The sequence below is a fragment of the Equus quagga genome, chromosome 5 (genome assembly GCF_021613505.1).
Source record: "Equus quagga isolate Etosha38 chromosome 5, UCLA_HA_Equagga_1.0, whole genome shotgun sequence".
NCBI classification, from domain to species: Eukaryota; Metazoa; Chordata; class Mammalia; order Perissodactyla; family Equidae; genus Equus; species Equus quagga.
The window spans coordinates 35,118,702-35,142,421 of record NC_060271.1 but is presented as its reverse complement, the minus strand read 5'-3'; positions in this window follow the sequence as shown (position 1 = coordinate 35,142,421).

The window sequence follows — 23,720 nt, the reverse complement described above, 5'->3', positions numbered from 1 at the left end:
TTAGTGGTTGCCAGGGATTAAGGCCGGTGGGTGAGAGGGAGGTGGGGGTAGCCCATGGGAGAGCCTCGTGTTCTGTATCTGGTTGCAGTGGTGGCTATGCAGATCGACACGTGGGACATAAAGTGACACAGGACCTTACAATACATTGCACCCGTGTCAATTTCCTGGCTATGACGTTGAACCATGGTTGTGTAAGATGCAACTGTCAGGGGAAACCGGATGAACGGTGCACAGAAACTCTACTATCTTTGCCACTTCCCGTGGACCGATAATTATTTCAAAATTAAAAGTTTTTGAAAGCAGGATCCCAAAGTATATACAGCACGATCCTCATAACACAGCATGATCCTTCCATAATCACAGCCTGGTCAGCTCCTTGCGCTCTGACCACAGGCTCCACGGAAGGCACTTTTCAAACATCATCTTATTTTTTTCCCACAACCACCTTCCCGTGATGTCGAAAGGGAGGGTTATCCCCATTTTACAGAAGAGGAAACTGAGTCTCAGGGAATTTGAGTGCCTGTCCCCGGGGCAGAATAGAGATTTGAACCCAGAATGTCTGGCTTTCAATTACTCCTCACTGCCTCCTTTTCAGTAGTGTTGGCCACTGGGCAGTGGTTTCTTTGGGCAGTTTCTCTGGGCAGTTTCCTTCTTTGTACGTCTCTGTATTTTCTCTAATAAGCGTGTCTTACTGCAATCATCAGAAGGGAAAATAAGCAAACCCAAGACAGCGTTCCTTGGTGGGTTGCCTGTTTGTTCTGGAGCCCGCCGTACCGCAAGTCTGCAATTTCTGTCTCAAAGACACTCTATCCTGGCTGCGGGCGTGACGGGACTCGCCCCAGGGCGCTCTGGCCTGTGTCCCCCCCCCTCCACTCCCCCACAGCGTAGACAGCGGGGTCTGCGGTGGGAGTCCTCGGTCTGCTCCACGCCAGCTCGGAGCCCTTGGGCAAGACTCTAACCTGGGAGCCTCAGTTTCCTCATCTGCAAAATGGGAATGAGCGGCATCACTTCTCAGGGCTGTTATGAAGACCCAACGGAATAAGACAGACTATTCCACCAATATTTATTGCGTACCTACTACGTGAGAGCATTGGGTCATTCCTGAAGTGGGATGCAAATTTAAGGAGCTGTCTCGGATCCCACTTAGAACCCAGCGGGGCAGAAATGGCCAGGCAAACGCCCCGGGCTGGTGGCAGTGTTGTCTCCGTCTAGCTGGCCGCAGCCCTGGGCATCCAGACGGGCGTGGTGCCTTGGGAACGGGTGGACCCGGGTGGAACCGAGCCTCCCTGGGAATGGCCGTCCCCAGAGGACTGAGGGGAACACGCCACAGCCCGCAAGCTCGAAAGACCCCGAAAGACCCCGCTTCACCCGTTGGTTTTCCACACCGAGAATCGATTTTCAAGGGTGTTTCCCAGAAGTGGTCTGGCCTCTCTGGTGTCATTATTCATCTCGCTGTGGCTGCCGGCCACCTCCTGGCCAATCCCTCCCCAGCCTCTTGCATTTGGGGCCTCCATCACGACTGAGACGGGGGTGGCAGCTGGGGCAGGAAGCTGGTTCCCGTAAATACCCCCACCCCCCGTGGGTCTGGATGCCAGCACCCCACCCACCACCCCGTATCCTGGCCTTCACCAGCTGAGGCCCTTGGCAAGGCTGGGCCAGGAATGCCACCCCGGGGCCAGGGAGCCTTTCCCAGGCCGGGGCTTAGAGGACAGCAGTCCAGGCCAAGCGGCCATAGCCAGGGTGTGGGGAGACTTCCTGCCCCCAAGGCCGGGGATGAGGCCGCGGCCAGCTTCCCATGCCCATCCTAGCTTGCACATGTTCCAGGGCGTGCTCTGGGGAAGTGCGAGGATTAAGGCAGAGAGGACGGAGATCCACCCAGGGAAGATGGGAGAGCAGCCCCGGAGAGGTCGCAGGGAACAGTGGGAAAGACGTGGCCACAGTCGCCTCTGTCGCTGACCCGCTGTGCCACCCCACGTCACTCCCTCCCTGGGCCTCACTCCTCCGTCCACAACCGAACCCAGAGGGCTGGACAAGATGGCAGCTCCCAGGCCTCACTGAGTGCCCAGTGTGAGCTGGGCCTGGGCTGGACCTGGACAGCAGCAAGCCACGGGCCCTCTCCCTGCTCCCAGGTTGGTGGCCTGAGGGGAAGGTGACGTCCAAGGACCTCACTGAGGAAGGTGGGAGCCAGCCTTGAAAGGACGCTAGGGAAGGCCTGACTGACAGGAGGCAGGACCTCCCTGGGGGACCTGGGGGGCTCCCCTGAGGAAGCGAAGACCAGAGGAGTAGGAGCTGGGCTGGGGTCTGGAGGAGGAAGCAGCATGACCCCCTCCGAGGACAGAGGGAGCCCGGCAGCTGGTCTGGGGCGAGGATCACAGGCTGCGCGGGGCTGGACGTCAGCCCGCAGGCCGTGGTCAGGATGTCGATCTCTATCTTGAGAACATCCAGTAGCGTGGAAGACGGTGATAAGATCTGCATTTTGGGAAGTTCCTGCCCGGAACCCAGATGGATGGAGCAGACACGAGAGGTGCGCTGGGCCTGAGGCCAGTGCCCCTGGCGCCCTCGCATTCCCAGAGACGCCCCTCTGGGAACCCCACGACTCTGAAGAACCCAGTTTGGGAAGCCCTTCCAGCACTGACATTCTAGGCTCTGTGAGGGTTTTAGGACGTCCCCAAGCCGCGCTCTGTCCCATGTGACACAAACAAGCAAGGCTGGGACCGAGTCCCCAGCCCATACACCCCAGGGATGCAGCTCAGCAGCCCTCGGGCCCAAGGCCTCCACCAACGTTCTCGGGAGGAGGGGAAGGAAGGGCGAGGGCGGGTGGCCCACATAAAGGTCTTCCTTCAGCTACAGGGCGCTTCTCACTTCCCTCCTCTCCGTGACGTTCATGGTCCCTTAATGCCGTCGTCACATTCTCAAGGTGACAACCGTCACATTGTCACCTCTCAGCAAAACCTCCTCAGACCCCCTAGGCAGAATTGATCCCTCCCTCCCTCGGGGGCCCAGAGCCCTCGTGCCACTCCTACTGCATCTGCTGATCATGTCGCCAGGCTGTGAGCTCCCTGAGAAAAGGGGCGGCACGCATCCGTCTGTGCGTTCATTCATTCATTCGTTCATTCACTCATTCAACAGGTGCTGGAAATCCCGTGAGGAACAAGTCAGACAAGCTCCCTGCTCTCAGGGACGCAGGGTCTAGGATGGTGTTGTGTTTATTGTGGTACTTCGGGGCCCCCCTGGGCCTGGCACTGAGGGTCCCCAGTGAGTCTTTGCTGAATAAGTGAATTCAAGAACGAAAGAGTGTGGACAGAAAGAGGGAGGGTCTGAGGGGAGAGGGGGTTAGCCCATGGGAAAGGCTGCGTGGGCCCTGCCTTGCCCAGTCTCCCCCCACCCCGTGGTCCCCTCTTTCTCTTCCCAGCCTTGCTGGACACCTCGATCCCCTCCCTCACCCTCCGAGCTGTGGGCGAACGCACCGTCAGCCCAGGCCGGAGGTTTTCAAAAGGAAAACTGGGACAGCCCAGCTGTGACGCACACGGGCAGAGGCTCTTCAAAGAAAGTCTGGCTGGAGCAGCTGAGGGGTCGTTGGCCAGGATGGTGTTTCAGCCTGGCTGGGCAGGGTGCTGGACCCAAAGACAAGAGCACCCCCCAAAACCACCACCACCACCACCAACACCAGTAACCATGTTAGCACCACTGTCATCAACGCCAACACCACCAATACCAGTGACAATATTAGGACCACCAACAATGCCAGTAACCATGCTAGCACCGCCATCCACACCAACACTGACACCACAAGTGATTGCGTTGGTACCATCACCACCAACACCACCAGTACCCATGTGAGCACCTCCATTGACACCAACACCACCAGTAATGTTAGCGCCACCATCATCCACATCCACATCAACAACATCAGTAACAATATTAACACCAACACCAAAACCAACACCAGTAATCATATTAGTACCAAAACCAACAACACTGACACCACCAATAATCGTGTTAGCGCCATTATCGACACCAACACCACCAGCAGCAATGTTAACACCAACATCACCGCCATTAGCACCAATACCATTAATAATATCATTAGCACTAACACCACCAGCAATAAGGTCAGCGCCACCACCAATACCGCCAGCGATAACATTAGCACCAACACCACCACCATTAACATCACCAGTCCCAATAACACTGAAAAACAACCTCAACACCAACGCCAATAACTTCAACATTACCTCTAGTAACAATACCACCAATTACTACAACAATGAGAGCCCCTACTCCAACCCCGATATCACCAGTAGAGACATTAACACCACCCCCCTCACCAATGACAGCTTCAACACCGACACCCATCACTTCCGCATTGCCGATACCACCACACTACTCCTCACCAGCAACACTGCCACCAGCAACAATATTAACACGAACACCGTCCGTGGCCACACTGCCTGCACCATCAGCACCAATTCTAACACCAGTAACCAGTACCATTACTGCCACCAACACCGTCTCCAACACCAGATCACCACCGTCAACAAGAGCAGCAACAATCATCCCAACCACAGCCATTACCGCTACATCAGCTTGCCACCCCCAACTCCTACCCTAACGGCAAAACCAACAATACCGTTAACACCACCAGCACAAGCCCCCTTGCCCTTCTCCACCGCCAGCAGCACTCACTCAGTGCTGAGCACTCCACACACGGGATTTCAGTCCAGGCTCGTCCCGACTCCGTGTGGCACCTACCGTGGTCCCCTCTGCCGTAACTATGAGAAGACAGAGGCTCAGAAAGGTCACCCACGGCGCAATAGAACAGGAATGCTGCCTGTTGACTCCCAGGCCAGTGCTCTCCCCTCTGCCCCTGCCTGTCTCCTTTGCCAGAAACCCTCCCTGAGCGGCTCCTGGTCCCCTGCGAGGCTGGCCTGAAATCTGTCCCTGGCGGTCACCGGCTGGGAGGTGAGTCTCTATGTATCTCGGGCTCTCTCCTGCCTCACCTGTCAAAATGGGACAGTTAATCCTTCTACCCGAGTCGGGGGCAAACACTCCCAAGCGCGCGTGTAAGTCATCACGCAGGGCCCCCAGCACCCAGGAGGACCGCGTGGGTGGCAGCTGCTATTGTCATCAAGATTGCAAGAAAAAAAGAAGGTTCTCATTCTGTAGATCAGGATCCAAAGTCTTCAGAGGCTGTTGTGGCAACCATCACGATAATGACAGCCAGTGCTCACTGAGGACCCACTGCTCTGCCAGGCAGCGTGTGGCCCACGAGGAAACTGAGGTTCATGATAATTAATGGTAATTAATTAACCGAGCCAGGAAGTGGCGGAGGCAGGATTTGAACCCAGGCGGTCAGTCTCAGCCTGTGCTCTCCATCACTAGCCTTGTCCCCTCCAGTAATGTAATTAGCATCTATTGAGCTACTATTACCTACTACGTGCTGGTGCTTCCCATATGTTATCTCTAATCTTTACAACAACCCTGCAGAGTAGATAATACCAACCCTGAAATGAACTTGAACTTGGGTGCCCCACTTTGGCTGGCTCCAAATTGGGGCCCTTGCTGTGCCACGGGGCCCCCACCTCCCTGTCTCCCAGGCTAGGTTGCCCTGGCGACCCAGGAGACACTTCAGCACCCCCGGAGCAACAGCCCCAGGCCCCCCTCCAGGGCGAGTCGAGGCCAGAGGCTGCAGGCACAGAGGGTGGCAGATTCCAGGCCCGCCCTCCTGGCCCCCGGGGCTGTCGGGGCTCCAAGTGGCCCCCCCTTCCCCGTCACAGCCCCAGGGGAGCCCAGAGGCCAGGCTGGTCGGGTTTTTGGCATCCTCATGAGCAGCTGCCTGGGCAGAAGGGTTTCGTCTTTCCAGGCTGGAGGGGAGACTCCCGCCCCACCCCGAGCTCTTGTTCCCAGCAAAGACCTTGGCAGGACCGGTGATCCCCTCTCCTTCGCTGGGACGGATGGCTTCCAGCTGCCCTCCTCGCGGCCTGGGAAAATTCCTAGGAGCTCTGTGGGTCCCGGGTTCTCTGAAACCTGAGTGGCCCCTGCAGAACCCCGGCCCTCTCCCTCCGCCTTGCCCGGGGCTCCCTCAGGTCCCTTTTCCCTTCATCACTGCCCCTTGTTTTCCCAGCAAACCCCAATTAGAGCAATCACAGAAAGAGTGCCGTTCCAACCTGAGAGGGGCTGAAAACAGATGAAGCCCTCCGTCAGGGGTCACCCAGTACTGCCGGGCTCCCTGCTTGGCGCCCTGCAGAGGCTCTCCCAACTCCCTTGTGAGTTTGGCGTTTTACAAATAGGGAAACTGAGGCTCAAAGAGGTGAATCCGCTTGGTCCCATCATCGATAAACAGCCTAGCTGGGTAGTAGCTTGGGTTGGCCCAAGGTCCCCCACACCTTGCCTGTCCGACTCCCTCATTACAAAGATGGGGAAGCTGAGGCCAGAGCGGGGGTGGCCTGCCAAGGGGACACCGCCAGGAGGAGCAGGGTTGGGTGTGAGCCAGATGTGTCTGACCCTCGAGCCTGTCCTCGGTCGACGCCATCTCACGGCCTTCGAGTTGGAGCGCATCTCTGGCCTCATCTACGTTGCATCGGGTCCCTCCGTCTCTGCCTTGCTGTCCGCCTCCATCCCCCCCCCCCCCCCCCCCCCCCCCCCCCCCCGCCCCCTCCCCCCCGCCCCCTCCCCCCCCCCCCCCCCGCCCCCCCCCCCCCCCCCGCCCCCCCCCCCCCCCGCCCCCCGCCCCCGACCCTGGGAGAAGATCCGACCATGTCTTCTCCGGCTTTAGAACCCGCAGTCACCCCGTCGCCCTCAGGATGAGTCCCAGGGCAGGGCCCTGTCCCCGTGACCCAGGCCCTTACCTACACCCCTGCTGGGGCTGCCCCGCTCCCCGCCTCACACCCGCACAGGGTTCCCCGGTACGCCCTGCCCCACTGTGCCTCTGGGCCTTCACGGATGCTGTTCCTTCCGCCTAGCTCGCTCTTCCCCTCACTGCCTGTGCTCCACACTGCTCTGTAATTGCCAGTCGATCTGTCTGCCTCCCCTAACAGTCCAGGACCAGCTCCTCTCCCCTCTGGGGACTCTCCAGGACCTTCCACCTCTTCTGGGAGGAGAGCATTGTAGCACAGTGGCCGACAAGCCCAGGCCTTGGACAGACCCTCACTCCTATCACAGCCTCGTCACCCTGGGCCATGTCAGGGGTGCTCAGAGCCTGCGACGATGACAGAGGTCCCCCCGGAGGCCTCCGCCATCACAGCCTCCAGGAAGGACTTGGACCAAGCGGCTCAGGGAGAGTGAGAGCAACAGGTGCTGCGGCCCGGCGGGGCCGTTCCCACACGCGGCCGCCAGCTGGGGAAGATGGATGGGCCCTCCCCGGCCAGGGCCGCGGGGTGGGGAGCTCATGTCGCTGGGGCTTCACATCCCTGGCTGGAAAGGGCCATAAAACGTCCCGGAGCCAGACACAGGATTCGGGCCATGTTTCCAAGTCGTGGGAGATCCGGGGTGTTTGTTTTTTGGTTTTTTTTTTTTGTTAAGGAAGAAAAGCAGAAAAAAAGAAGGAGGAAAAACCTTCCACAGTGCTGTTCCCTCCTCCATTTGCCTGTCGCCGGGATGGCCAGGAGACACCAGCCAGCTCCCCGAGGTGGCTTCCTGCCCAGGTTTCGTCTGCGACCTGCTCTGCCTCCATCAGGCTGCTGACCTGGGGGTGTGGCCCTCTGAGCCTTACCTGCTTCTCTGCCAGACGGACCCATGGGCCACAGACGTTCAGAGGGGCCCCTCCCAGCTCTGTTTTCTACAAGCCTGGGTTTATCAAGAGCAGAGGCAGGATCCCAGTGGAGTTTCTGGGAAGTCTAGTCGAAAGTAGAGAGATGAGGCTGAGCGGGAAGACGGCGAGGACCTTCCAGGGGCTTCTCTGACTCAGCGTGCGCCTTGGTCAGGCACTTGTTAAACATTAAATAAATGCAGGAGCTCTCTGAGACTCACTTTTCCCCGCTGAGATATGGGTATGAATGTCCCTTTGCTCATCGAGTGGGCCTGCTGAGGGCTGACCATGGGCCCGACGCACTGCCTGCCGTGGCGCACAGCCCCTGTGGGGTCGGGGTGCAGACGGGGTGTGAAAGGGGGTTAGGAGCTTGCCCCTAGGGTCACCCAGCACCTGAGCAGCAGAGCAGGGATTGGAACCCAGGCACCTTGGGCCGTATGCTATACCTCATCCAGCGGCGTTCCAAAGGAGAAAGAACTCGAGTAACAGCAAAGCCTCTGAGTGACAGCCAAGAGCCTCTCACCCGGCAGGAGGGACCGGCTACCCCAGGCCCTGCTCCCAGGGCGGAGCTTCCACTCAGCCATCACATTGCCAACTCTCCTGTAAAACCCTGGGGACCAGGAGTCAGAGACCCCGCCAGCCCATCCCCATCAGCTGCCAGAGGGCCTGCCAGTGATCATCCATTCATTCAGCAATCATTTATTGAGGACCTACTATGTGCCAGGGACTGAGGAGGCCCTGGAGATACAACCGGTGTCTCCTTGGCCACAGCCCTGCCCTCACAGAGCTTACGTCCTCGTGGGAGGGACAGGCACAGATAAAGTCGCGGGGGCTTGTGCTGGGCACCAAGGAAAGGTGTGCAGGCTGCTGTGAGTGAGCGAGCCAGGGGACGTGGGCCGCCAGTGGTGGGAGCGGAGGCCTGTCTCCCTGAGGAGGTGATGTCTGAACTGAGATCCGAGCACAAGGAGGAGCCAGCCTGGCTCACTGTTCCCTGGGAAACAGGGGAAATTGAGCCCAACTCTGTCTACTTACAGATGGGGAAACTGAGGCCCAGAGAGCTCACACGGCCAGTTAGAATAGATCCGGGACTGGGCACCAAATGGCTTGACCCCCACCCAGGACCTGGGTTCTTTTCCTCTCTGGGAGCCGGGAAAGGGACAGGGGAGGGTCTCCAAGCCTGAGGCACAGCCTGGTGGAAAGGCAAGGGAGATGACGAGGCCTCTGGAGCTGGGGGCAGGGGAGGGGGCTGCCCTCCACCTGCAGGCACCAAGCCCCTCCCCACGCCAGCCGAGGCCCCCCAAGGCCGGCCTGCCCGCCCCACTGACTAGGCTTCAGAAAATTGGTTTTCTAACGGCCATCCATCAATCCGGCACATCCAGCTGTTGGTGTGACACTCATGTCCCCAGAGCCTCGTCCCCCTGAGGAAACTGCTCCTGGAGCTCCTGCCTCTTCCGAATGACCTCTGAGATTCCAGGAGCTGGTAACCAGAGCCCCGAGAAAGCACGTCCCCTGCCGCTCCCCCCTTGATGCCCCCTCTCCATCAGCACCAAGAGGCCCACCTAGTTCAGCCCTCCCCCAAGATGCCTCCCGGGCCTCACAACCACAGGTCTGCTTGAATGCCCCCCAGTGACGGGGTGCTCAGCCTCTCCCCGGGTAGGCCTGATGAGAACTTCGGTTCCACTGAGTGCGGAGCAACTGGGAGTGGATATTACTTTATTTAAGCTTTAAGATAATCAGATACGTTCTTCTCATTTGAGGGGTGATAAAATTGGGATCCAGGGTCACCCAGCCAAGGCTCCACTCATGGTCCTGCTCACCCCAAAGCTGGGGGTGTCAGCGCTGCAGCACCAGACTGCCCTCGTGACGTTAACAAGTTCCTCCCCTGGGGCTGCTGACGGCTCAGAGCTGGGGCGGCGCCTTCGGGCCCACTCTGAGCTCCCCTAGGCCCTCAACCCCATCCCTCACCTCCGCTCCCAGGCACGGCTGGACATCCGTCTGTCTGTCTCGGTCCTGACGGCAGTCCAGGCCCAGGACGGTCCACAGGTCTGCTTCCAACAACAGGAGGGAGGAAGGGAGAAGGGAGGAGAGGCCCGGCCCTGGGGTTGGCAGCAGAAAACTGGAACGCCAGCGCAACTCTATGCTGTGATCCGGGGTAAGAGAGACTCCTGTGGGGGCCTCAGTTTCCTCGTCTGTAAAACGAAAATACCAATTCCTAAGAGAGGTGAGACTTTCTTATTGTGGTTAAACTATTCCCAGGGGAGAGGACCCTGGTATAAAGATGGTGGGGCCCAAGGCCAAGAATCAAATTTCACCCACGTTAAAGACAATAGGACAACCCCTAGTAAGATAAGCAGGAAGCTGTTGGGAGTCCCAGATGAGAGCTGAGGAGTCCAGCCCAGAGAGGGCATGCAACTCGTCCGAGGTCACACAGCCGCAAATGGGCAGACCTTGAGCCAGAGCCAGGTTTTCTGAGTGTTGGGCCAGAACCGTCCTCTAATCCACAGGCCTTCCTGCAGGTCCCTGGGAGCAGTCAAGACACCAGGACACCTTCCCACGGCCCCCCTCAGTCCCTCTGTCACCCCTGAGGGATCTAGTTTGGCAGGGTTTGTGGGAGACGAGCTGTGCCCCAGCTGGCGGGAACTGGATCAGAAGGGGTTAAGGCTCCACCCGGCTCTGCCTTGATCCTCCTAAGCAGGCAGGACCCCAGGCGGAGGGGGGCTTAGGTTTCATGCCCCCTCAACGCCGGCCTGGCTATAAAATACAATCGTGTCTTGCTGCTGATTAATGGTCTGGGGGAACCCCGGGGAGGCGGGCTGGGGCAAGATCAGATTTTCAAGGGCTCAGCCACTGACATCCTATCCGAAGCCCCCTGGAGCCCAGCACGGGCCCATCCCCACGGCCGTGAGCCTGGGGGAGGCTGCACAGCGGAGAGGCCAGGTGGACTGTTCTCACGGCGCAGCCGCAGGCAGAGGGTTTCCGGGCCCAGTGCCTGCCCTGAGAATGGCTCACAGGACCCCCTCCAGCGCTCCAGGGAGCCTTGGTCTGGGCAGCCGTTCATTCATTCATTCATTTCCTGAGACTGACTAAGTGCCTGATGAAGAGGCTCCAGAGGTGAGCAGAGCTGGACACGGTCCCTGGCCTCACTGAGCTTTCAGTTGGCCCAGAAAAGACCGATTCTGAGGTTTGGTTCCCAACCACGGTGTGCAGGATGGAGGGTCAAGGGTCGTCGGGGCCCGGGGCTCCAACCCCGGCTCTGCCACCTAGGAGCTGACCTCTCCATGCCCACCTGTGGAGTGGGCGTGCTGGTGGACCCAGCACTCGGAGCTCTGGGCTGGAGCCGACGAAGGAACGAGCACGGAGTTCGCCCGTCGGGCCTGGCGCTGAGCGATTAAGTACTTCACGTCGCTGTAAGATCTCAGGTCCTGGGCAAGGGCCTGGCGCTCTATGTGAATGAATGAATGAATGAATGATGAAGCTGGGGTGCCAGGCTGCGTTAGGTGCTTCCAACAGGATATCTCATTTAACTCCCATGGTGATGGCGGTGTGGGGAAACTGAGGCTCAGGAAGCAAGGTGCCGGGGAATGCAGGCATCCCCTCCTCCTGTGAGCCTCGACGGGAGACCAGCCACTTCACGAAGGAGGTCCCGTCTTTGCCCTCCAGTCCGTGGGGAGCTTCTTGGCGGCAGAGGGGTGCCATTCATCTCTGGGACCTCCTCTCACTCACTGAGCACCAAGTACCCAGGAGGCAGGAAGAGAAAGGAAGGAAGAGGAAGGGAGGAGGGAGAGGAGGGCGGCGGCGAGGCTCCCAGCCAGCCCCGGGGCCTTTGCACCAGGCGCAGCTTGGAGAGAAACAGTCTCGAGACCACAGCCGCTCCTCGGCTCGCCCCCAGCCAGCCGAGTATACTCAGAGCCCAGCGTGGGGACACCAGGGCCAGCGCCCGAGAAAGCAAGACTTGGCCTGGGGAACCCACCCAGTGCATCGGAAAGCCCCGGTCAGGTCTGCTCCCAGCAACCAAGAGGGCAGAGAGTTCCTCAAACCCAAACCAGACCCCACTGGAGACCCCTCAGCGCCCCCCACTCCTCCTCTAAGCCCTCTAGGACTTCAACGCCAGCTCCCCCAGGGAGCCCCTCCCAGGACACACTGACCCACCTCTCGCCTGCCCTCAAGCCCAGGCCACGCCCCTTCGGTGGTGCCCATCCCTCTTATGTTCTGCCGTCAGCGTCCGTCCCCGTGACTGCACCTGAATTAAATACGCAGGCTTGAGAGCCCGGCTACCTGGATTCAAATCCACCATCACCTAAAACTACAGGGCCCTGGGCGAGTCACCTCCCCTCCCCGAGCCTCAGTTTCCCCCCATTCAATGGGGATAGTAATGAGGAGGTGGTGCAGACTATTGACTTCCTCTTTCCCCGGCACATAGTAGGTGCTCAGTTAGCATCGTTATTTCCAAGGCCCCATCTGGTTGTCAGACGCAACCCCCACAAGCAGACTACGAGGGGAGAAGAGCCCAGCCAGCAGCTGGCCCTCAGCCCCACCCCCAAGCTCCCCGCATCTCGGCACCCCCAATCCCCTGGCCCCGCGGTCCCTAATCCACCCCAGAGTGACACAGAGCACATGCTCCGTCCCAGTGCCCACTGCCGCGAGGGGCCGGCGGGTCACACAGGCCAGAGAAACCCAAGCCCCCAGAGCCAGCGGGATGTCAACAGCAGATTAGATCTCGTGCTATTCTCAGGATCCAAGAGGGGAGGTGGGACTCTCTCCCCCGAGTTCTCCCCCACCTTCTGCTCCAGGCGAGAGACTCAGCCCACACCCCACACAAAGCCTGGGAAGCCAGGACTCTTGATAGAACCTGTTTGCTCTTGTCACAGAGGCTCAGAGAGGGCGAGGGGCTTGCCCAAGGTCACACAGCAGTCTGATCCAGACCCAAGACCAGATGCTCAGCTTTCTGCTCGCAGGCCTCATTGCTTCCTGCACGGTCTCCTCGTCCTTCAATCCCAACCTCACTCCGGTGACTTGCTCTGACTGTGACTTTGGCCAGGTCAACGAAGCCTTTCTCCCTCATTAAATCGTCAGCTCACAGTCCTCACCCCAACCTCATAACGTCCGTGCAGCCGGGCGCTCTATGGAGTGTTTGAAACTGGCAGGCTCAGGGCCTATGGGCATCGTACTGGGGAGGAGACGGGGCCCCGCACCGTAGCTGTGTGAGGTTGTACCTTAAAATCTGTGTTTCCAGCCTCTCTTGAAGAAAATGTTCAGGCCGCATAGTTCCCGTATTTCCACCCAACCACCCACAGGATCGGCCTGGCCTCATTGGCAGTTCTGTCCGCAAGCCCTTAAGGTCAGGGTGCGCCCTGGGGCGGGGAGGGGGCCGGGGAGCGTGGAGACCGGCCTTCGCTGAGCGTTTCAACGCTGGGGCAGCCGTGGTTCTGGGAGCATCCCGGGCCTTAAGACCCTCTGTCCCCACCACTACGGGAACTCCTGTTGCCCTATTAACGAACAGGCCAGACTCAGAGAGCGTCTGGCCGCGACGACCACGGCCCGGAAGTAGCAGGACTGGAACGCGAGCCCAGGCCGGCGGCTCCAAGGCCCGGAGCTGCCACCCCTTCTCATTCGGGGTACCGGCGCCACTGCCTCTCAGCCTCGAAGCTTAAGTCTCCAAATTAACCCAGCTCACCCCGCTCTCTTCTTGGCCTCTCCCTTCCTCCCCACCCGCCCCCCCCAACTCCCTGGAGTGGTGCTGAGCTTCCACTCCTCCAGCATCTGGCCCTCTGGACAGACTTGCTGGGGTTCAACTTCAGCCCCACACTTTCCCTTGGTCACCCCACAATGTCACCATGTTGCTAAAACAAATGACAAGGGCCTGAGCCAGGCCACCTTGCTCCCTCCTCTGCCTCCCTTCCTCCTCAGGTTGCCCCACGTCCCCCGGGAGGAACACTCTCTGACCCCACGACCATCGGCTGTCCTGCCTCGCTGCCCTGGCTCGCTGCACCCCTGCCGCACTGCCCTCCCCGCCGCAGCCCCCCCTCCAAACCTTTCCCCACTTCTGGACTCGGCTCAGCTGCGTCCTCCCCACCCCGGTCGGACTGGCCCTCCCGCTGTCTGGCAGGCACGGATCTCAGAGTCTGATGGACCCAGATTCGAGTCCAGCTCGGCCACCCACCGGCTGGGGGCCTTTGAGCAAGTCACTGTCTTCTGCGCACCTCGCCTTCCCCGTCCGTAAAATGGAGGCCGGGAGTCCCCCATGCGGGGGATTTGCGAGGATGGACCCCGCCCTCCCTCGAACAGCTCTTGGTTCCACAAGGAATCGGTGTAACCCCGTGTGCAAGCCCCTCGCGCACCGCAGGCGCCCGGTGAACGCCCCTCGCCTGCGCTGGAACCCCCCTCGTATCTCATGCTCAAGGTTTTAAGCTCCTGGCATGCAGGATGCTGGTTTTGTTCACCTTTTTTGCCTCTGGATGGCGCTGAGATTCAGGAAACGTGCAGGAGGCCTCGTCCACTTGCTCCCGGACGAGATGTGGGGGAGCAGGAAAGGGAGGAACTAAGGGCGACGCCCGGGTGGGGGGACGGGAGCCGCTGGGTCTGAGCAAGAGCTCGCAGACTGGAGCCTGCATTCAACAAGCGTCTACACAGGCCCAGTACGGTTATTACTCACCGTGGGACTGAGTGAACCACTTGGATTCTCGGAGGCCCAGTGTCCACATCTGTAAGATGGGAATGAGGACGTGTGCTCACACGGAGCGTGGTGAGGACCGTATGAGATAAAGGATGCGAAGGGCTCCGTAAATCAGGAAATACTTTAAAACAGGAACTATACAAACAAACTTCTTAAAGTCAAAAGCCTACAAAATCGCCTCAGTATCATCACGATCACTATTTCAGCAGAGGCTCCCCGTTGCGGGCAGCCCGCGACACCATGCAGGAGGCCCCTTGTGCCTCTAAGAGGAATAATGGATCCCACGTCCACCGTCTAGTTGGACTCCTGCCCTGACGGGGTGGAGGGCCGGGGCGCAGCTCGGACAGTAGAGGAGGCCCCAGCTTTGGATCCAGGAGCCCTCGGCCCGTTCCCAGCTCAGTCACTGACTCTTGTGTGACCTTGATCCAGTTGCTGCTCCTCTCTGGGCCTCAGTTTCCCCTTCTGTAAAGCGAGGGGATTGGGAAAATGACCCCCAAAGGCCCTTCCAGCTGTGACCCTCTTCAAAGCCCGTGCCCAGCCCCCTCAGTCGTGCTCAGAAGTTTGGTCTCCCCGCGCCTCCCAGGGAGGGCCAGCTGGCCACACCTGGGACCGGGCTGCCCGGGGTGGGCTCCCCCACAGGCCGGTTTCAGACCTGGCCGATTCCTGCACCACCCCGGGCCCTCCTCTCCCCACTTCCTCTCCCATCTCCTGGCTCCAGCCCTGCCAGGGTTAATTGGCCCACAGCCCTCAGCCCTGGAGGAAAAACAGAGAAGGGGGGCCAGGGTCCCGAGGCCTCCCCCCCCCCCCCCCCCCCCCCCGGCACAGCTGTCTCCCCCCATCCCAGCCGCCCCAGGGTTACCAGGCTCCCAGGGGCCCAGGAGGAAGTGGATCACATTCTTGAGGGCCTTATGTCAGGCTTGCTGCTTCCCACCCCCTCTCCAGACCCCCGGCCCCCACCCATTCTCCGGGCCCCCCCTGCACATCCCGCTGCCAGGGCAGCCCAGTGGGCACGGAGCCAGCCAGGCCCGGGCGTGCAGCCTGGCCGGGCGAGTCTCCCGCCTCGCTTCCCTGAGCCTCAGTTCCTCACCTGCAAATTGGGGATCAGTCTCCCCTCAAGGGGGAGATGCAAAGAGGCAGTCTGTAGACAGCAAGTGCAGCACATAATCATCGCCAGCCTTACTGCGTGCAGTCCCGTCCTAGGGGCTGCATACGAACTTATTTAATCCTCTGAGGTAGGTGGGTCCCATCATTTTCATCTCCATTTCACAGACAAGGAAACTGAGGCACAGAGAGCCTGAGTGGATTGCCTAAGGTCACACAGCTAGTACATGGGATTCTGGGCTGGGAACCAAACCCAGGCCTTTCTGGCTCTGAAGTCCACAGGACTGATTACACTAAAGTGTCTGCTGGATAAGAGTTAGTTCCCTTCATCCATTCTTCCCCAGCCCTCAGCTGCTCCCCACCCTTGTGGTCCATCCATTGTGGGGAGAACTGTGGGTAAGGTGGGGGTCACACCGTGGCTTTTACCTGTGATCCTTGAGCTGCTGCTCTGGCTCCCGAGCTGTGTGGCATTGGGCAAGGCGCTGCCCTCTCTGGTCATGACTCCCATCGTGGACACTAACATCAGAATGGGAGGCACTGGAGTGGAGGAGCCGGGTGGGTACACTCTTCTGGGCTCTTGTGCTTGCAGAAAGCTCAGCTCCCAGAGATGCAGACAGAGCGGGGAGGGAGGCTGGCGGCCCGAGATGCATCTGCAGATACACTTGACACGTGCAGATGGGAAGAGGGGAAGGATGCTCAGACATCCCTGTGCAGCCCCTCTCGGTGGCTCTCCAGCCTCGCTGCTGCGAGCCACCCCGCTGCCTCCGAGGGGGCCTCCCGCAAGGCCACCACCTGCTTTCTGGAGCGCGAGTCCAAATGCGCTCAGTGTGTCCATCTGTAAAATGGGAGCTCCAGCTGGAGACCGGGCTCCTCATGGGGCCCCAGGTACGTCATGGGGACACAGAGGCTGTCGCCCCTGACACCTTGGCCACGGCTCCTCTCTCTCCGGCCTTCTCTCTCTTTCTCCCTCTCCAGCTCCTCCCCTGCCTGCTGCTCACCCTTCTCCGAGCCTCTGAGCCCATCCCTCCCTGTGCTCACACCTTCCCAGCCTCCTGGAGGGTCCAGCCCCGGAGCAACCTCCCCCAGTGCCTCCCCGATCCTCCAGCCCCTGCATCTCCTCTGAAAAGAACATGCGCCTGACAGCGGGTCACCAGCCACTTGCCTCTAGACCGTGTGTAGATAAAGTTGCTATTTTACTGATGATTCTTGAAAGTCAAGGGTTATATTTATTTTCCCCCCAAAATTTGTTGGCACAAAACACGTGCTGGCTGTTTGACACAGTGAATTAACAAGTCATGATCCCCTCTGTCGCCATCACCACCGTCAATATCACCACCATCCCTTTGCCACCGTCAACTCCCCCCAAAGCAGGAAAGGCAGAACCTTGCCACCTGCATCGCCTTTGTCTCAAAGGCTCCCGTCGCCCTCCTCAGCAATGGCAGCAGCCCTGCGGCTGTCCCCACAGGCCGTCGCCATAATGACGTCCTTCCACGCATGTTTGCTCAAAACCTCAAGCGGGCCGGACACCGCACTGAGGGCTCTCCACGCATCGTCTCGTTTGATCCTCGCATCAGCCCTGCTCTGGGCCCCGCCCCTAAGGAATAGGTCCTCTTCTTGTCCCCATTTTACAGATGAGGAAACTGGGACACGGAAGGGTTTCTTGAATCTCTGAAGCAATAGAGACGAGGTGGAACCCAGGCTGTCTGACTCCGGGGTCCATCTTCTTAAAGACGCTTCATACCATCACCTACAGACCAAGGCAAAATTGCCCCCATTTCCACCACCAGATAAATAACCACCATCAGCGTCATTACTGTGATTACCCCATCGTCAGCACTGCAACCATTGCTGCCAAGACGTGTCGCCATTAACCTCCCCAGCGTCACCTCCACATCACCACCAGCCCCATCATCGTTTTTAGATTCAACTCAGCCGACATTAGCCAAGGACGGAGGAGTAACCCGGGCCCTGGCCTCGTCTGTGCCCAGCATCAGCACCACTCCTTCCTCCCCAGCCGTGCCACCTCACTGTGCAAAGGATGCCCTGAGAGGACCAGTTGTTTTCCTCAGGATTATAGGGAGGGAAATTTTCAGGGCCAAAAGGTAGGGCCTTTGTTTGAACAACTGCATTCAGTGAGCATCCATTCAATCATTCATTCAATACAATCAGCATTTATTGAGCACCACCATGTAAGCCAAAGGGATACAGAGTAAACAAAACAGAAACAGGGCCTACTGAAATGGAGTAGGGGGGACAGATGTCAAATAAATCATTACAGGAGGGATGGAGCACCAAAGAAATGGGCTGGTGGTAAAAAGGAGTGGAATGGAATTACCTAACCTAGTCTGGGAAATCCAAGAGGACTTCTTGGAGGAAGTTACATTAAGCCAAGAGCTGAATGCCAAGTGGGAGTGAGCTAGGCAAAAGGAGAATATGTTGAGGCTGCTGAGAAGGAGTTCTGGTGGAGGACACAGCATGTGCAAAGGTCCTGAGGTAGAAACGGCACCTCCTGTTAGAGGAGCTGAAGGGAACATGATATGGCTGGTACAAGACAGCACAGGGGAAGGGAAGGTGACCAGAAATTGAGGCAGCCCTACCAGCCTCATAGGGAGAGGAAGGAGGGTAGTGGTGGGAGGCAGGAGACAAGGGGTAGTTCTTTCTGGGATTTGGACAGAGAGGGCCCGGTCCCAGAAGAGAGGGCATGGGCAGCCCAGCACGAGGCCCAGAGGAAGTGGCCGGAAGGGCCGATGGGGGCTGATGAAATGTCATGGCGGTGCTCAGCGACCACACAGGGAGAATCAGTCCCACCGACTCCCGGGGCACGTGGAGGGTGACGGTGGCAGCTCGAGGGAGGGCCGGAGTGGGAGCCTGAGGGAGGCGGAGGAGGCCTGTGGGCCCTCCTGCTGACCCCGACGCCCTCCTGGCTGTGCCCCTGCCCCAGAAGCCACCTCTCTGCAGAGCCGGTGCCTGTCTCCAGCCGGGGCAGCACCCCGAAATCACGATGCCCAGCGCCTGCTCTGTGCCGTGAACTCTCCCACCTCTCGTCTGAATTTCCGGCTATACCTTCAAAGTGGGTGTGATCCCACAGGAGGAGAAATTGCGGGTTGGAGCTAAGTGGCCCATGGCGGGCCGTCCAGGTCACTAAGGGAACAACGCTATAGCCTCAGCAAATACTTACGGAGCTCCGATGGCGGCGTGCCTGGCCCTGCACCGGCCCTTTGCATGCTCCATCCCATTTCATCCTCGTCGCTGTCTGATGCACTAAGATGCATCCCCATCCCCATTTTACAGATGGGGAAACTGAGGATTTCAGAGAGGTAACTTGACCAAAGTCATCTTGCCAATAAGAGACGAGCTGGGAGTCAAACTCTGTGCCAGGATGGAGGGTCTCCACCCAGGACCGCGCTCCCAGGATCCATAGTGGCGAAGAAAACACTCGGGGCATAAGAGCATTTCCGGCTCAGGGACAGAGCCGGGGGTCACAGGATGCACGGACCGAGGGAAGGACGTGACCAGGAGGAGGGCTCGCTCCGGGATCCAAAGTTCAAACGCCAGCTGCCCAGGCCGCCCGTGTGGCGCATGGCGGGTTTTACAGGGTCCCTGCCGCCCGGGAGTCCCTTTCTGCGGAATTCTCCAGATCACATCCTGGCCGCTTTAAAAGGCAACTCGGATCGGGTCCTTGCCTGGCAAAGCTTCCTGTGGCGTCCCCGGGGGGCTGAGAATGAACCAAGACCCTCGCGGACGCCCCCAGGCCCTGCTGGCTCCGCCACCTGTCCCTCGGCCCCCACACGTCTCTCCTCCTGGCTCCTACCTGGGTCTCAAGGGGTCTCGTCTGCGCTTTCTTCTCTATTTAGTGTCTCCCTTGTGTCCTGAGCTGTTTCCTGGGTGGGGGAGCGAGTGTTACTGCTACGTCCCAGCATCCAGAACCAGGCCCGGCGCACAGTTGTGCTGTGAACACTTGTTGAACAAAGGGGGCGGGCAGGCCCAACAAGGCTTCTTGCACAGGTCAGGGCCCAGCACACGGGGAAACTGAGGCCCCCAGAGGCGGACCCCACGCTGAGGGCAGGGCTGATGCTCCGAGGCCGGATTCTTCCGCAGTCCCAGTTGCCTCCTTTCAGCCCCGGAGTCAGGGCCTCCCTTCCCTTGGGGCCCTGGCTCTGACACCTGCTCTCCCCACCCCCAGCCTCGGGCCGGCTCTCACCAGTGGGCGTAACTGCCCGCTGGCCAGGCCTGCTGGGGTGGAGGTGGCTGAGGGACAGGGCCCCGGGCCGGACTTTTGTTCAAGATCCAGCTCCCCCACTTCCTGGCTGTCTGACCACGGGCAAGACACGCTCTGCCTCCCTGAGCCTCAGTTTCCCCATCTGTAAAAGGGGGACATTACGGGGATGTCAGGTGAGACAGCGGATGTGAGGGCCTGGGACAGAGTGCACACTCATTAAATTCGTAACCACAGTGACATGGCTGCCTCCCAGCTGTAAGGGGTACCTGCGTCCCCCCGATCCGGGTCCAGTGCCTGCACACCGGGTCTGCAGCCTGAGCCTCACTCGCCTAACAAAGACGTTAGCTCCTCTCCCCGGCCTGTCTGTCTACACCCTGCCTAGTCCTCACACTGTTCCCGGTTCCTTCTGCGTCCTGTCCACCAGCCCAGCCCAGAGGCTGCAGGGAGTTTGTGATGTGCACACAAGCAGGTGCACATACCCAAACATGCGTGCATGCGCGCACACACACACAGGCACAGATACACGTATGAATAGCCATAGACACACACATCGGCACACACACAGCTGCATAGTCACAGCCAGAGGGATGTGGTGTGGGGGTGCTTACAACACCCGTTCACACGTGTGCGCATACGCAGACACACTTGTGCACCCACATCCGTGTGCTGCACCCTTCAGGTGTGCACATGCACACACATGGGCCACAGACACAAGCGTGTGTGCACCCACGCTTACCCACAGGGATTCACGCAGCTGGGTCCCTCCACTCCCTCCGCACCCAACCTGGCCGACCCCACGCCATGTGGGTTACACGGATGCGCACACACGACCCTTGAAAATCGCATGCCAGGCACGTGGCCCCACGCAGATGGAGGCGAACAGCCTGTGTGCGCCTCTGTCCCTGTGTGCACGTATCTGCACAGCCGTGCATCCCGCTTTCCGTGTCTCCCACCCGGGGGCCTTTCCCCAGCACAAGTGACGGGCCACGGAGGGTGTGCGCAGAGTCTGGCTTCGAGTGCAGAGGAGACGGGACGCCAAGCCCCGCGGAGCGCTGAGGGCCCTGGAGCTCCGGGCCGCCCCTCGCGCAGGAGTGGGGTCAACAGCACCACCTGCTGTCGGCTTGCAGACGTGCCCTTCAGCAAGGACACCGCGGCCCTCAACTGGCTTTCCAGAAGGCCCAGGGCCACAGGAATGATCCAGGGAACAAGCTGGGGCCCCAGGGACACCCCAGTACCATGATCTAGAATGAGGCTCGTCATCAGAACCACCCAGGAAGATCTGTACCCAAGATGGGGCCCACTGTCCTTTCATGGATGGGGAAACTGAGGCCCAGAGTCAGGAAGCGACAGGATCCCCTGGCTGTCACAGAAGGCTGTGGTGATTTCACAAATGCAATGTTTTCTCAAATTCCTCATTTCGCTTCTCATCTTACGAGTGTGTTTGACGGGCAGGAGACACTTGGGGGAGCTGTGTGGTGGCGCCGGGAGGCGGGCGGCCTGGGGTGAAGCGATAGGAGACACACCGGGCCCGGCCCTGGACCCGAGGCTCACGGTACCGGTCACGCTCACCCACACGGACGTGCACCCACTTGACACCTTGTGACAGAGGCTGCGGAGGGGGAGGCGCAGGCAAGAAACCCCAAAGGATGAAGGCTGGAAGGAAGGCGGGGCCACACCGACGGGAAGGCGGCCCGGCTGGGTCGGCACCGTGCTCCAGTCTCGCCGGGCTGGACCGCCGCTGAGTGCAGGACGAAGCAGCCTGAGAGTGGAGACGACCTGATCCTCCATTTTACAGATGGGGAGACGGAGGCCCAAGAGTGACCCCTGAGGTCACAGGAGCCGACGACCAGCTAAGAACCGGTCCAGGTCCTCGGAGCCCCAGCAGGGCTCCTGCACTGCCGGTGCCTGGCTCCTTCATCCCCTTGGTGCCGCATGACCCTTCTGGGGACGGGGGCTCTTTCCACATCCCTGGTGGGCGTGGCTGAGTTAGTCCCTAAAAGGGTCGGGCAGGCCTCCCTCCTAGAACCAGGGGCTTCGCGGAGCCTGAAAGTGCCAGCAGCCTGGGGACAAGGTGGCTTCTGCCAGGTTCCTAAGCCCAGCCCTCGGCCACCCCCACCCCTGCCTGCCTGCTACGCAGTCGTAGACATCACCGACCCCTCGAGGTCGAGGGCTTCCTAACAGCAGTGATCTGATCAGCAGCGACTGCGTATTAAGGAGCCTGGGCCTCTCCCCGCAGGAAGGGCTCCTCTTGCCCCACTCAGGGGAGGGGAGCAAACTCCGGAGCTGCAGCAACGGACCCGACGTCACACCATCTCCAGCGGCTGCACCGGGACTCGCCCTTGGGACACTGGCCCCGAGCCCGAGCCCCTCTCGTTGCCCCCACTGCCGACGCGGGCGGGGCAGTGTTCGCGTCCTGGAACGTGTTCAGCAGTGTTGGTGCCCCACTGCAAACGGGTGTGAAAACCCACGGAAGTTCATCGACAAGCATTTATTGAGCACCTACTGTATGCCAAGCTCTGTCTCAAGGGCTGAGACACAGCAGAGATGAAACAGACAGAACTCTCTTCTACTGGGGAGACAGGTAAACAGAAGAATTAGCAAAAACACACCCCGCCAGATTGTGCCATGGGCTGTGGGGAAAAACAGAGCGAGGAGAGGGGATAGAGAGTATGTAGGAGGGGGTGGGGCGTGACTATAAATGGAAGGAGGCTCAGGGAGGTGTAATAGAGGAGAGAATGTTTGAGCAGAGACCTGATGGAGGTGAGGGAACCAGCCATGTGGATGTGCCCTCCAGGCCGAGGAAACAGCCTGTGCAAAGGCCCTGAGATTGGACTGTGCATGGTTAACGTGTTCAAGAAACAGCGAGGAGGCCAGTGTGGCTGGAGCCGAGAAAGCAGAGGGGAGAGCAAGAGGAGGTGAGGTCAAGGAGGCCCAGGGGCATCAGGGAGGCCTAGGGGACCCCCGGTCAGGACTCCGGCTTTTGCACCGATGGAGGGGGGAGCCATTTTGAGCAGGGAAGTGGCAAGGTGTGATGCAGGTTTCAAAGGGCACCTGGGACACTGTGGCTAACAGACTATAGAGGGGGCAGGAGCTGGGAGACCGTGAGGGGCTGCCTGGAAATCCAGGGGTGAGAGGAGGGAGGGGCGGCTAAAGGGGGCAGGCTGGGGGAGGGGTGTTTGTGACCTGTGTTGAAGGTGTGCACACACACACATGTTCACACCCCCCTCAGCTGTAAAGGACCAGCTACAACAGACCCTTCACTCCCTCGCACGTGGTCCCCAGGTGAGCCCACCACACACGGGGCAGAGGGGCCGGGCTGGCTGATGGCAGGCCTCGGCAGGGTGATGAAGGGAGCCCCGTGTGGACCTCCTGTCTCCGTGCTGCCCCGGAAGCAGTCCTCAAGCCACTGTGAGAAACAGCCTAACCCTCAGCTCTTGTCTAACCCCCTCATTATGCAAGTGGGGAAACCGAGGCACAGAGCAGCAAAAGGACCTGTCATGTCACTCACGGGGCCAGAACCAGGGCACGGTCTCCTGGCTCCCAATCCAGTGCTCTCTCTGTCTCTCTCATTCCGTCAGCCCAAGGCCTGCCCTCAGGACTGTGGCGACAGAGGGTCAGGGGGATGGTCAGCCCCGCCCACCCTTTTCTTGAGAAGGGGGTTATGGCGAGGGGCAGGGAAGGAACACAGCCTTGTCCACCCACTTCCTCCCTGCTCCACTCCACCCTGTGGTCTGCTCCACTCCAGCCAGAATCTGGATGGATCCCCTGATGACTCAGATCTGACAAGGTTTACATCGTGCTGGTATAAGAGTATAAGAGAGGACAAAGGAAGTGACCTTGGCCTTTGACCTCTAAATCAGAGGCTTAATGAAGGTATTCAGCCAGAAAGAAAAGGATCAGCATTAATATCCTCCTCCCTGCGACCACCACCATCATCACCATCACCACCAGCATCACAACCAACACCATCACCACCACCA